The 14,225-nt window shown below is 36.2% G+C and overlaps 1 protein-coding gene across 10 annotated transcripts in view; it reads left to right on the top strand.

Annotated features, from left to right (window-relative positions):
* The window catches only part of ATXN2 (ataxin 2), a 99,873-nt gene that overhangs the window by 36,855 nt on the left and 48,793 nt on the right, over positions 1-14,225 (top strand). The gene's annotated exons all lie outside the window — the stretch shown is intronic.

Below are 14,225 nucleotides of genomic sequence, written 5' to 3'. Positions count from 1 at the left end.
CATTTAGTAACTTTTTCTTAACCTATTTCCAAAGACTTTTGCTATAGGTTTAAGAGTTAATTGTTGTAAAAAGACTCTTGTTTTGGCTAACAGTATTGGAAGTACAGTTTTTTGATTCCTGAACATTTCTAGATATATTTTTTTATTTTCTGTTTTTTGCCCTAAATTTTCTACAAAATCACTTTCCTTCCATTTTCCTTTCTCTCTTTCTTTAATTTTTGAAATGAAAACAGTACCTTTTATTAAAAATTGTTTGAACAAAGTTAGACCATTTCATTTTTTTGCATGGCACAGACTAAAGGTTCCTCCTCACCCCTCAAAATGGAGTTCTGAGCAGGAGCCTAATGGAGAAACTTAAAACAGAATGTTCACCTCCAGATACCACTCCAAAAATATATTTTTCTGTTGGCTTCTTTGTTAGAATTTCTTCTGATCTCTTGGGGTTTGGGGGTAATGTGGGAATTAGAAATCTAACATTCTGTGGCATTTAAAACCTTTGTTTTTTTAAATACAGCAAGCCTCACAAAATGGGCTTTCATTTTTCTCTTGTTCTTCTGTGTTACATTAATTTGGTATGTATTTGATTCTGTAGTGTCTTGACTGTTGATCTTTCGGATCTTTCAGAGGAATCTGGTTTGTGGGTTTAAAATTTTTCCCTAATACTTGGTTCATTTTTAAAGCCAAATACAGTAGCATTTTAAGTGATAAAATTTCTGAACAGTTCTCAGCTCAAATTTAAATTTAGCTAATTTCGGTTTTAAGCAAATTGCTTTTCGAGATTTCCAGTCAAGATGGCAGAGTGATAGGACCATGAACTCGCTTCTCCTCGTGACTACAACAAAACCACAACTGAATGCTAAGCAGTCATCGAAAAAAAGACTGGAACCTAGCAGAAAAGATCTTCTGCAACTGGAAACAAAGAGGGAAACACAGCAGGATAGTAGGAGAAGTGTGTTTGTGACATAACTGGGCCCCATACCCCTTGGGTGGGCAACCCACAAGCTGAAGATTTTTTAAGTTGCAGAGGACCTCCCACAGGAGTGAGTGAGAGCTCTAAGCTCCACATCAGGCTCCTCACCTCAGGTTCTGGGATTGGGAAGAGGAGGAGACCCCAGGACATCTGGTTTTGAAGGCCAGTGGGGCTTGGTGCCAGGAGCCCCACGGGACTAGGGGAAACAGAGACTCCATTTGCTTGGAAAGTGTACATGGAAACTGTGTGCCAGGTCCAAGTGCAGAGGCAGTGATTGCATAGAAACCTGGCCCAGGCCTACCTGCTGGGTTTGGAAGGTCTTCTGGGGATGTGGGGGATGGCTGTGGCTCACCCAGGGGACATAAAAGCTGGTGGCGGATATTCTGGGAGTGTTCATCTACGTGAGCTTTCCTGGGGGCTGACATCTTGATTGGATCATTAGCACCAAGACCTAGCCCCACCCAATAGTCTCTAGGGAAACCTCAGGCCAAACAACATACAGGGTGGGAACACAGCCACACCCATCAGCAGACTTCCTAAGCCACAAAAACCTACCCACTAGAGGTCCAGGACCAAGCTTCATCCAGCAGTGGACAGTCATCGGCTCCTCCTGCCAGGAATCCTGCATAAGCCTCTAGTCCAGCCTCATCCACCAGGGGCAGATACTAGAAATAAGAAAACAACAATCCCAAAGCCTGTGGAAGGAATCTACAAACACAGAAAGATAGATGATATGAGACAGCAAAGGAATATCTCCCAGGTCAAGGCACAAGAAAATCCCAGAAGTGGAAATAAATGATGAGGAGGTAGGTGATTTATCTGAGAAAGAATTTAAAGTAGTGATGGTGAAGATGTTCAGAGAACTCAAGAGGAATATAGATACACAAAGCGAAGTCTTTAGCAAAGAGTTAGAAAGTATAAAGAATACTCAAACAGAGTTGACGAATAAAATCACTGAAATGAGTAACACACTAGAAGGAACCAAGAATAGACTAAACGAGGCAGAAGAATGGATCAGTGAGCTACAAGACAGATTGGTAGAAATCACTATGGCAGAACAGAAGACAGAAAAAGAATAAAAAGGAATGAGGATAGTTTAAGAGGACTCTGGGACAACATGAAGCTCACTAATATTTGCATTATAGGGGTCCCAGAAAGAGAAGAGAGAGAAAGGACCTGAGAAAATTTTTGGAGAGATAATCACTGAAAAGTTCCCCAACTTGGGAAGGAAACAGTCACCCGAGTCTGGGAAGCGCAAAGAGTACTACACAGGATCAACCCAAAGAGGAACACACCAAGGTACATAGTCATCAAATTGACAAAAATTAAGGATAAGGAGAAAATACTAAAATCAGCAAGAAAAAAACAACAAATAACATACAAGGAAACTCCCATCAGGTTATCAGCTGATTTTTCAGCAGAAACTACAGGCCAGAAGGGAGTGGCACGATATATTTAAAGAGATGAAAGGGGAAGACTTACAACCAAGGATACTGTATCCAGCAGGGCTCTCGTTCAGACTTGATGGTGAAATCAAAAGTTTCACAGATAAACAAAAGCTAAAAGATTTCAGCACCACCAAACCAGCTTTACAGTAAATGTTAGAGGACCTTCTCTAGTCATCAAACCATAAGAAAAGAGAACAAAAAGAAGAAAGGGGTAAAAAAAAGACCTACAAGATTGCTTTGGCTGTTCGGGGTCTTTTGTGGTTCCTTACAAATTTTGGAATTGTTTGTTCTAGTTCTGTGAGGAATGTCATGAGTATTTTGATGGGGGTTGCATTGGATCTGTGGTTGCTTTGCGTAGTGTGGCCATTTTGATAGTGTTGATTCTTCCAGTCCAAGAGCACAAGAAATCATTCCATTTCTTTGTGTCATTTCGGTTTTCGGAGTATAGGTAACCTCCTTGGTTAAGTTTATTTCTAGGTATTTATTTTGTTGTTTTTGATGTAATGGAAACGTTTATGCCAGTTATAAAATTCTGATTTTTGAAGTGAAAAAGTGAATGAGGGGCCGCAAATGGCAAAGTATCCTTCTTTCTTATGAGTGAGTTGTATTCCATTGACACATATATATGCTGCATCTTCATTATCTATTCACCTGTTGATGTGCACTTAGGATGCTTCCATATCTTGGCAATTATAAATAATGTTGCTGTTATTAGCAAGGTGTGTGTATCTTTTTGAATTTTGATTTTGTAGTTGGCTTTATTTCTTTGATAACTATGTAAGTTTAAAAAACTAAAGCTCTAAACGTTCTTAGAAACAATGAACAGTACATATATGTAAATTTAAAAATATATGTGCAGTGAAAAAAAAAAAGAGCTATCAAGCCGTGAAAGACATGGAAGAAGCTTAAAAGATGCATTACTAAATGAAAGAAGCCAGTCTAAAAAGGGTGCGAACTGTATGATTCCAACCAAATGACATTCTGGAAAAGGTACAGCTACAGAAACAATAAAAAGATGGTGGTTTCCAGGGGTTTGGGGAGAGGGAGGGAGGGAGGGGTGAATAGATGGAACGCAAGGGATTTTTAGGGCCATGAAATTATTCTGTATGGTACTATAGTGGTGGCTACATGTCATTATGCATTTGTCAAAGCCCGTAGAATGTACATCAAGAGTGAACCCTAGTGTAAAGTATGGAATTTTGTTGATGATAATGTGCCCGTGTTGATTCATCGATTGTACCAAAGACACCACACTGATGAGGGATGTTGAGGGTAGGGGAGTATACATGTGGGTGGGGAGGGCTGTGTGCAAACTGTATTTTCTACTCAATTCTACTGTAAACCTGAAACTGCTCTAAAAAAATAAAGTCTATTAAAAATTTTTAAAAAATTACTTTTCAAATATTAAATTGCTAATTACAGTGCCTTTTATGTTATGTAATGGGCTTAGTAAAACTAAGACGAAATATTTTGTCTTAAAAATATTTTGCCTAAAGTTTTAACTCACAAACAGAGTTTATTATAGGGAAAATAAGAACAAGAACTGCTTTTTAATATTTCAGTAGGATGTATTTTTGTCTCAGGGACATTTTAATCTCATTTTATCATAGTACTATAAAATAAATCATTTTGTATTGGACGAATATGAGGTTCCTTCATTATCAATGCATTCTTGGTGCACATTGGTGCTGCCTAAATAGAGCTACTGGCTCCAAGTACTTTATTCAGACTCTTGATCAAATATTGTAGCATCAGAAACATTTGTATGGTTGTTGATTATGGAAGCCCTGTATCCTGTGCACTTTCTGAATGGTGCATCCACTGAGGTGTCCTGGTTTTTAGTCATATTCTAGGCTTTTCCACTGAGCTCCATCAGAGGGATAGAAGCACAAATTAAATTGCAAAATGTATTTTTAACAAGGACAGAACTTTGAGATTTTCTTTTCTGCATCAGCTGATTTTTTACAGACTTTGGTCAAAAGGGTACCTAGGTCAGATCTCAGAAAAGAAGAAAAGAAAATGATTTCAGTGGTTTGATTCTAAGTAGAAAGCCATTGAGTCTGTTTTTTAATTTTTAATTTATTTATTTTTAACACAAGGAGTGATGTTTGGACTGAAACTTAAGACTCTTAACATGATATACTGTCCTTTTCCTTGGAACTGTTTGTTACTTAGGAAGGAGCTTTTTCAGGTAGCTCACTGTGTTCCTTTAGATAAATTTCCCTCTACTGCAGTTGCGCCTTTGAAGCTGACATCCTTGAACTCTCTTGCCTACTTAGCTGTTCCAATAGTCTCCATCTCAGTTCTCTTACTATGGCTCTGTCATTTCTTCCTTGAATGGTAAATTTACTTTCAGTTACAGGACTCAGAAACTTTTTATGAAGATCACAGTCAGAAAGAAACTATTCCTCTAGGCTATGTTATTTATTTTTTTATTTTTTTGTTAGAGAACAGAGAATAATGGCATTTTCCTCATAGTTGCATGTAGCTATCAGGAAGACACCCCCCTTTTCTTCCCCCCCTTTTCTTTTCTAAATGCTGCTTTTTGAAATTGTGTAGGCTTTGTAAAAAGTGTGTTGTTTAAATGGATGACATCCTCTTTGAATCTTTCTAAGGTAACTCTAAAGCAATGCAATCTCGTTTCATAAGACTTAAATGTCAGCTCCTAAAAGTTATTTACATCCATGATAAAATTTGATTTGTGTAGTTTTTCTAGGCTTTGTAGCCTTGAAGTTTTTCTAATTTTACCATTTTGGTGTCATTTAAAAGGAGAAGAAAGGATTAAATCTATAAGTTATCAATGTGATTTAGTTTCTGCGACCAATAAGCACTGTCTCTAAGAATGCCTGTATATTATTACTAGCTTTAAACAAGGCAGTGTGTAAAAGACCTTATTTAGGTAGCTTTACTTCAGGTTAATAGAAAACAGATGATTATGTAGCCTTATGATCACTGTTTTGAGATATTATCAGTCAAATGTGCATTTGTTGATTTGGATACACAGCAGTATGTGTGACAGAAATAGTCACCTGTATTGTGACCATTGTTATTTGAAAGTCATCCAAATGAGTCCCAATTCAACTAAAATTAGACAGAAGTGAATTTGTGTTTCCCACTTTGAATTTTTTCCTACTCATATTTGTATCGTTTTGAACCACCAGAAGCTGTGATAGGCATCAGACCCCAAATTCTGAAAACCAGATGATGCTGCTTATGGATGTCAGTCTCTTGATTTGCATACCTCGTATAAAATCAGGGCAAGACAATATGGGATCCTGGCTAATATCAACTTTCCCAGAAAATACCTCTTTTGCCCTCGTAAGCCACAAAGTTTTTGCAGAGAAGTAAAGATCTTGTCTGTTGTAGTGCTGACATTTTTAGTCACTGCTGTGCCACATGATAGCATTGTAACACTAAAAGGTTTTAAGTCCTGAAGTACCTCCGGCTTTTGAACTGATTTTCAATAAGATAAAATTTTTTTTTTATTTGGGACCACTGTCACCTAGTCCTGATCACCTGAAATGTCGAGAGCAGTATTGGATTATTTTTTTAAAACCAGCTTTATTGAGATCTAATTCACATACAAGTCATCAGTTTAAATTGTACAATTTTTTTTTTCCAAACTATATTCATGGAACTCTGCATCTGTCACTGCAGTCAATTTTAGAACATTTTCACCATCCAAAAAGAAGCCTCACATCCTTTAGCTGTCATTCCCCACTTGCTTTCAACTTCCCCGGTGCTGGGCAATTACTGATCTTTCTGTCTCTATAGATTTGCCTATTCTGGACATTTGTATATTAATATAACCAGTGTAGATAGGTTTGTTATACTTAGTATTTATAGTGTGTTGTAGCATCTATCAGTACTTGTTTCCCTTTCATTACCAAGTAATACTCCATTTTATGGATATATTGCATTTTATTTATCCATTTATCAGTTGACAGCCCATTTAACATTTGGATTGTTTCCCTTTTTATTATTATGAATGATGCTGTTTGAACATTCATGTGCAGATTTTTGTGTGGACATTATGTTTTCAGTTCTGTTGGACGTGTAACTAGGAATCAAACTGCTGGGTCATATGGTAACTATATTTAACCTTTTGAGGGAACTGCTGGGCTGTTTTGCAAAGTGGCCGTATCGTTTTGCAGCCCCACCAGCGGTGTATGATAGTTCCAGTTTTTTCATATCTTCACCAGCACTTGTTATTTTTCTCTTTTTGATTATAGGCATCCTAGTGGGTGGATGTGAAGTAGCATCTCATTGTTTTGACTTACATTTCCCTAGTGATTAATGATGTTGTGTATCTTTTCATGTGCTTATTGGAGATCTGTATATCTTGGAGAAATGTCTGTTCAGATCCTTTGCCCATATTTTAAATTGGGTTATTTGTCTTTTTATTTCTGAGTTGTAAGAATTTTTTATGTGTTCTGGATACCAGTGCATCCCTCATCAGACTTAGAGTTTGCAAGTATTTTCTTCCATTTTGGGGGTGTCTTTTCACTTTGGGGGGGAGGGGGAGGTAATTAGGTTTATTTATTTATTTTTAGAGGGGGCACTGGGGACTGAACTTAGGACCTTCTGCATGCTAGGCATGTGCTCTACCACTGAGCTGTACCCTCCTCCTTCTTTCACTTTTTTGATGGTGTTCTTGAAAGCAGAGAAGTTTTTAATTTGGATGAAGCCCCATTTATCTGTATTTTATTTTTTATTGTTTGTGCTTTTTGTGTCATATCTAAGAAAGTTGCCTAATGCAATATTCATGAAGATTTAGTCCTCTGATTTCTTTTAAGATTTTTGTAGTTTTAGCTCGTATTTAGGTATATGATCCATTTTGAGTTAATTTTTGTACAAGTGTGAGGAAGAGATGTCCAAACTTAATTTTTTTAAATGTGGTTTGTCCAAGCACAATGTTGAAAAGGCTGTTATTTTTTCATTGAATTATCTTTGCACTTTGTTGAAAATCAATTGACCATAAATGTAAAGGTTTATTTCTGGACTCTCAGTTCTATTCCATGGATCTATATGTCTATCTTTATGCCAGTGTTATACTGTCTTGATTTACTGTATCTTTGTAGTAAGTTTTAAATTTGGGAAGTGTTAGTTCTTAATTAATTCCTTAGTTAATTCCTTTCAAGATTGTTTTGGCTAGTCTGAGTCCCTTGCATTTCCATGGTGAACTTTGTCTTGTCAGTTTCTGTGAAATGACAGCTGAGACTTTGATAGGGATTGCATTGAATCTGTAGATCAATTTGAGTACTAACATCTTCACAGTGTTAAATATTCTAGTCCACAGCATGGTATTGTCTTTCTGTTTATTTAGACATTCTTTAGTTTTTACAAAAAAAATTTTGTAGTTTTCAGCATATGAAGTTTACACTTCTTTTGGTAGCTTTATTCCTAAGTCTGTTATTCTTTTGGATGCTGTTGTAAATGGAATTTTTTCTCAATTTCATTTTCAGGTTGGAGCAATATTGTTTTACAGTCTTTTTATCCAAGTAATATAAATCTTTCTTTTGACTCCTATTAGAATAGGTGTACTAAACTTTGAGCCCCTCGAAATGAGAACACACTTGAGTGTATCTTCTCTGCCATCTGTTGCTGATTTAATTTTCCACTGATGGCCAGTGCTGTTTGTGCATGTTTACTTGATAGAATTCCTTCTCTTTAAGAATCAGAACAACTTTGGTACTTATTATTTTGGGGGTCAGATTTTTATTGTCTTTCTTTGTAGTTTCAATGTAACAACATTTTATGAAACAACTTCTAGAGATAAAAACTTACCCTCCTTTGAAGAATTGATAAAAGTAGAACAGTCATTTATTCTACTGCAAAACTGGACATATAAAATATTTATTATTGGTTGAGGCTTAGAGGCTAAGCTTAGCTGGATTTATTCTTTTAGCTCATTAGTGCACTTCCAAAAAAAAGATTTCACATATTTTCATCCATTCTTTTTCTTTAGCTAATAAAGATGCAAGGATTCTTTTGGCTTCAAGTTGGGAAGAAAGTATTCTCTTCCTTTTATCTTGCTCTGTCAACTTTTCCTTAGTAATGTCATATCCACAGTCTTAATTTCCTCTCTCTTCTCATTGATAGTTTTATCCAAACATTACTGTAATCTCCGAATTAACTTTTCTTCCTGATTCTGTTACTTCAGTCAATCTTGGACATTAGCACAAAGAAATTCTTAAGCATTGCTTTTACTATATTATCTCATCCGTTGTTCAGAAGTCTACAGTGGCCATTGTTGCTTACAGAATAAAGCTGGGATGCCATACCTTGGCATTTAGGTCCCTTCCCAGTGGAACTTCTCTTTTTCACCCTCATTTCTCATTATTCTCCAGTATTAATTCACTTCTTGACCCAAAGTGGCATTTTCTGCATGCTAGATGTTCTAACTCCATCTTTGAGCTTGATTATCTTATTGTTGGATTTACTCTCCACCTTAAATACCTCCCTTCCTAACTAGAATTTTAGAGTTAGTTTTTGTTTGGGGCGGGAGGATTAGGTTTATTTATTTCTAGAGGAGGTACTGGCCAGGACCTCATGCATGCTAAGCATGAGCTCTACCACTTGAACTTTACCCTCACCCCCTAACTAGAATTTTAGATACTTTTTCAAGACCACACTGAAATCTTTTCTCTTTAGAGTCTTCACTAACCTTCCCTACTCACTGTGGTCTATTTTTATTGCCTATAACAGTGGCTACCAAACTTTGCTATATTTTATTTTCAGCACAGAGTAGTTTGTTCCCCCTGCTCCCAGTGAATCCCACTTTACAGCAGGGTGGGCAGGCAGGTATCCCAGAACCTTACTTATTCAGTTTTCCCTCTGTCTGCCAAGGCACCCTTAGGAAATTGAGTTCCGTGGAGCACAGTTGAAGAATCAGTTGTCTTACGTCTCTCTAAACACTATACTGAACACTCAGCTTTGAAAAGCAGTGTGTTATCTTTTTGTCAGTGTGTTTTGTCTCTCTCAACGCATTATAATTTTCTGGAGTTTAGAAATCTGTTTATAAGAGCTAGGAATGTGTACTCCCCATGGTGTCCAGCATAATGCCTTACGGATAGTAGGTACTCAACATATTTATTCTTTCAATTGATACTTTAAAAATTTTTAAATATTTTTATACACACCATACCCAAGCCAGGAAAAAAAGTAGTGCTTTTTTGTTTTGTTTTGTTTTTTCTTACATAGCCATATTGCCACAAACAACTAGTAATTACTACTCATTTCCAGGAAACTCAAGAAAGCAGTTATACCTAACCAATCTAGAGGTAGCTTTCCTACATAGACATATCCAGAGTATATTTTTCTGACAAAAGTTTGCTTCTCTCAGGCATTTTAATACTACCCTTTTGAAAAATAACAAAATCCCAAGTGTTAACACAAGGCCCAAATGAGAAGTCAGAAGCATGGCTAAGGGAGTGAAGTATTAAAGCATGCACGCAGGCTATTTTGAAAATCTTTTACAATAATTTGCCTTAGCTGCTTTGTATGTTGGAAATGCACACATATTTGAATTTATATCTACACGCATTATATATTCATTAGTGAAGAATAGTATGAAATCAACTTTACTTCTATTCAGTTTGAAATCATAGGATTAAAAGATACCATACCTTAGAGATTGAGTTGTTTTATTTTTGTGCTAACCAGGGTGAAAGCAACAACCCTCTTTCTACTTACGGGTCACAAAACTCATTTTCCTTCAAGTGCCCTAGAGGCAAAGATATGATTAGGTAGTTCTGTGTTTGGAAAATGACTTTCTTTTCTATTAAGGTAAGAAATTATTTTTTAAATTATTCAAAACTTTCTATAAAAATTTGGGGTGCAGCTTATTGGCGTAAGTTCTTAATTTTGTTGTGTTGGTCCGTCCTATCCTGCAGAATGTTGTTGTTAGGTGTCGCATGGCTTTACTCACCAGTGTGTGCTCTTTTATGCTAACTCCATCACTAGAAAGTCATGGTTTTGCCACATGGCTTTTGTGCAGATGTTTGGTCGAGAATTTTAGCTTCCGGGACAAGAAGAGATTATAAGCAGGGGAGGCTCTGTTGCTTGTTTGACGGGTACAGATGCTGCAGAGACAGAGCCTGATTTCCTGTCCTGGCCCTATCGTGTGTGAAGTCAGGATAACCATTTTTTTAAAAATATTTTGCACTAGTTCTTCCTGATTCATTCTCTCCTAAAAAGCTTTTGGTTGAAGAAAAAACTTTGGGACTGACTTTTATGGGTCTCACCTCAGAAACTTGAATTTTGTGGTTGCATAACTGTAATCATATGGTGTATCAAATAAACCACGTCCAACGTTGTAAATATTAAATAGTTCTGCTTAATAGGCCCAGAATTACAATTAGAAAATAGTTGTGGTCATTCAAGATGGACATTATCCATTCCTGCATTTTTTATTAGGTATGAGCTACTGTCTGGTTTATTTTGTACTATAACTAACTTCTTGGTATTTCGAACAGAGGGGTATATAGCCTTGGAATGCATTTAAGTATTCCTATAGTTGGTGGCTATACCTTCAAATGTTAGTTTGTAAATCGTAGATTTTGCAAAAAATTATTTTCAAGTTGATCATTTGGAATAGAACACTATTGCTTTGGAAATTTAGCCTCCTAAGCTCGGTTACTTCACTACCACTCATTTCCATCTTATTTTAGCAGCCTGCTGTCGTGACTTTGTCATTGCTTGTAACTGCTTCCAAAATGCCCTCCAAGATCTGCTCTAATCACAGCCACCTTAACCGTTACTCTTCTGTTTCCTTTTTTCTTGCCCCTCACAGGGCTCTCTGACCCTTCCCTAGTCTTCCACTTTTAAACTCCTCTCTCTTCTCCTTTAGCTAGACTTCTGGGTGTGGCTGGGGAGAATACCATTGTGGTGTTAGGAATGTAAGATTTCTAGCTCTTGCTGGAACTTCAGGAGAGCTCTGCAGTCTTTTAACCTGTTTTCTGCAACCCTAATAACCATACCGTCCAGTCCGTTAACTCCCATCTATCTCATTGCTTTTATCCATAGCAGAGTGTTCTTTCTTCCTGCTTTTTACAGCATACAGCCAGAGTCCTTAACCTGGATGCAAGGATTCCCAAATGGTTCATGGGGAAAGGGTTCAGGGCATTGATGAACTTGGACGGGAAAAAATATTATATCTTTATTTTTATTAATCTTTTACTGAAATTTAGCATTTCTTTGCATTACTAATGCATGCAAAAAGCCACTGGTGTTAGCCATATCTGTGACTTCAGCATCAATAGAATTCAGTTACTTTCTTATCACTTGTACAGATGTGGATATCTTAAAATATTGCATATGCTCATTACCTCTAAGCTTAGTTATTGGATCTTACTGTTTAATGCATCAGTAATAAAGCATATATATTACTATGGCACAGATTGGGTTTTTTAGATTTTGATAACTGCATTTCATTATAATTGATCTCTTTTGATTTCCTATGTATTTCATGCATTTAAATCCGTAGGCTCCCCCAAAATGCAAAAAGGATCCATAGAAAGAAAAAAAAGTTAAGAATCCCTAATCTGGAGGCTCCCTGTGCCCGCCCCCCATTCCCCTGCATTCTTCTCTTTTTTCTCTCTCCTTTCTGAGGACAGTGTCTCCACTTGTCCTGTTTCTTTTACTGTTCCATTCTGCACACCCTGGGCCCTTACTGTGTTCATTATCTGCAACTTGTTTCTTTATGTTACCCTTTTTTTTCCTCTTATTTTATATATGTTTTTATTGAAGTATAGTCAGTTTATAATGTGTCAGTTTCTGGTGTACAGCACAATACTTAAGTCATACATAAACATACATATATTCATTTTCATATTCTTTTTCACCGTAAATTACTACAGGATATTGCATATAGTTCCCTGTGCGATACAGTATAAACTTGTTATCTATTTCATATATATTACTATCTGTAAATCTTGAACTCCCAATTTATCCCTTCTCACCCCCTTACCCCCAACCCTGTAACCATAAATTTGTTTTTTGTGTCTGTTTCTAGATAAGTTTGTCTTATTTTCTAGATTCCACATGTGATATCATATGGTATTTTTCTGGTTTGATAATTTTCTTCTGTATGAGCTTGATTTCTTTCTAATTTTTGTGACTCCGTTGTATGCTTTTGATTTGTAGTTACCCTGTTTTTCAAATAAATTAATCCCTTACTATATCTGTTTGCTTTAGACTGGTAGTCATGTAGGCTCAAACACTGTTTCTTTATGTTATTCTTTAATACCATGTTCCTTAATATTATCTGTATAATAAAATACATGATTTAGTATATGTTTATAGTGTAAAAATGCACATAGAACTGAAGAATGTAAAGTAAAAAGGTAATCTCCCCAAATTCCATTTCACTGGAGAATCCTATGGACTTGTGTACAATTCAGAAAAATATTATTTTTAATGCTGCTCAAGTCTACGTTAGAACCCCTTTATTTCCCTCTACTTAACTCCTGCTTGTATTTTTGGAGGCCTAGGTTAGCTGTCACGTTTAAAGCCACAACCTTTTGTTCTTCAGAACTTTGTTCTTAATTATATTTTAGCACTTTTCACATTTGATTTGCTTCGCCTCTGAAATTATTCTCCCACATCTGGGAGCTTCTGCAGAAAAAGATAAGGATTTTCTTAGTCAAATATGAATCTGCAGCTCATCCAACCTCAGTGACCAACACATTGTAGGTACTCAGTGCTAAAACTGAATGAAAAATGGTTTCTAGTTGTTAGATTGGTACCCACTGTAACTGATGCTCTGTCATGTACAGATTGCTTCACATAAAACTCATGGCACATGATGAGAAGTATTCTTTTAAAAGTCATTGAGAATTGTCATAGTATTAATATTGATCAAAATAGAACAATATCGTTGAAAAAAGTTTTTTATCTAGAATTTCAGTGTTTGAGAAAAAGCAGATTTAATTGAGATGGAATGGGTAGCTGATGATTTTGGTGATGAAGACTTCTGAAAGCACATTTGAGGGCTTCTGATGTTAAGTCTGATAATGATTTTTAAATTTCATCTAGTTTCATGTCATTTTTATAGTTTTAATTTAAATTTAAATTTATTAACTTACAGCATGTCATAGCATATTACTTTTTCTAACACTATTCTGGACATTTAAACAATTATTGGACAACTTTGAGTTGACAACTAGAGTCATAACTGACTTGAGAGAGAAAAAGGAAAAGGAGCAGAGCACATATCCTGTTTGCTGGGTGTGGGGGCTGAGAGGATATCCAAGAGAGGCTGCTAATTGTTGACATTTCCTTCCGATCACCACCAGGTGGCACCACTGTCCCAAAACAATTAGGTTTCTGCTCTGAATGGGAAGGGAAGATTTGGAGGCAGAGGATACTCTTAAACCTTTTCCCCTGTACCCTCTTTTCCCTAAATTGGATGTTATAAGGCAGAGCATGAAGGACATCTTCATTATCTTTTTTATCTTATCTGATCATTTTTATTGTTTTTTTTTTTTATACCTGTAGTTCCTTCAGAAACAGGTAATATTTTTCTAACAGTCAGTTTGTATTCTTGCATCTTGCTTTTACAGTACTTTTGTTGCTTACCATAGAGGACAATGGAAAATTAATGGCCTCTGACTTTATGGCATTGGAAAAATCTGCATGCAAATTCCCACAGTTGCAATTAAATTATAGCCAGTTGATTTTCTGAATTTTGCAGAAATCCTGGCTATAACATTGTACTATTTAATACTAACTTTTTTCAAAAACCCAAACATGGCTGTTAATAAAAGAACGTTCAGAATTTATAGTAGTAGATATTGGTAATGCTG

The sequence above is a fragment of the Camelus ferus genome, chromosome 32 (genome assembly GCF_009834535.1).
Source record: "Camelus ferus isolate YT-003-E chromosome 32, BCGSAC_Cfer_1.0, whole genome shotgun sequence".
Lineage (NCBI taxonomy): Eukaryota > Metazoa > Chordata > Mammalia > Artiodactyla > Camelidae > Camelus > Camelus ferus.
Note: the sequence above shows the minus strand (reverse complement) of the source record. Positions and strands in the feature narration are given on the sequence as shown.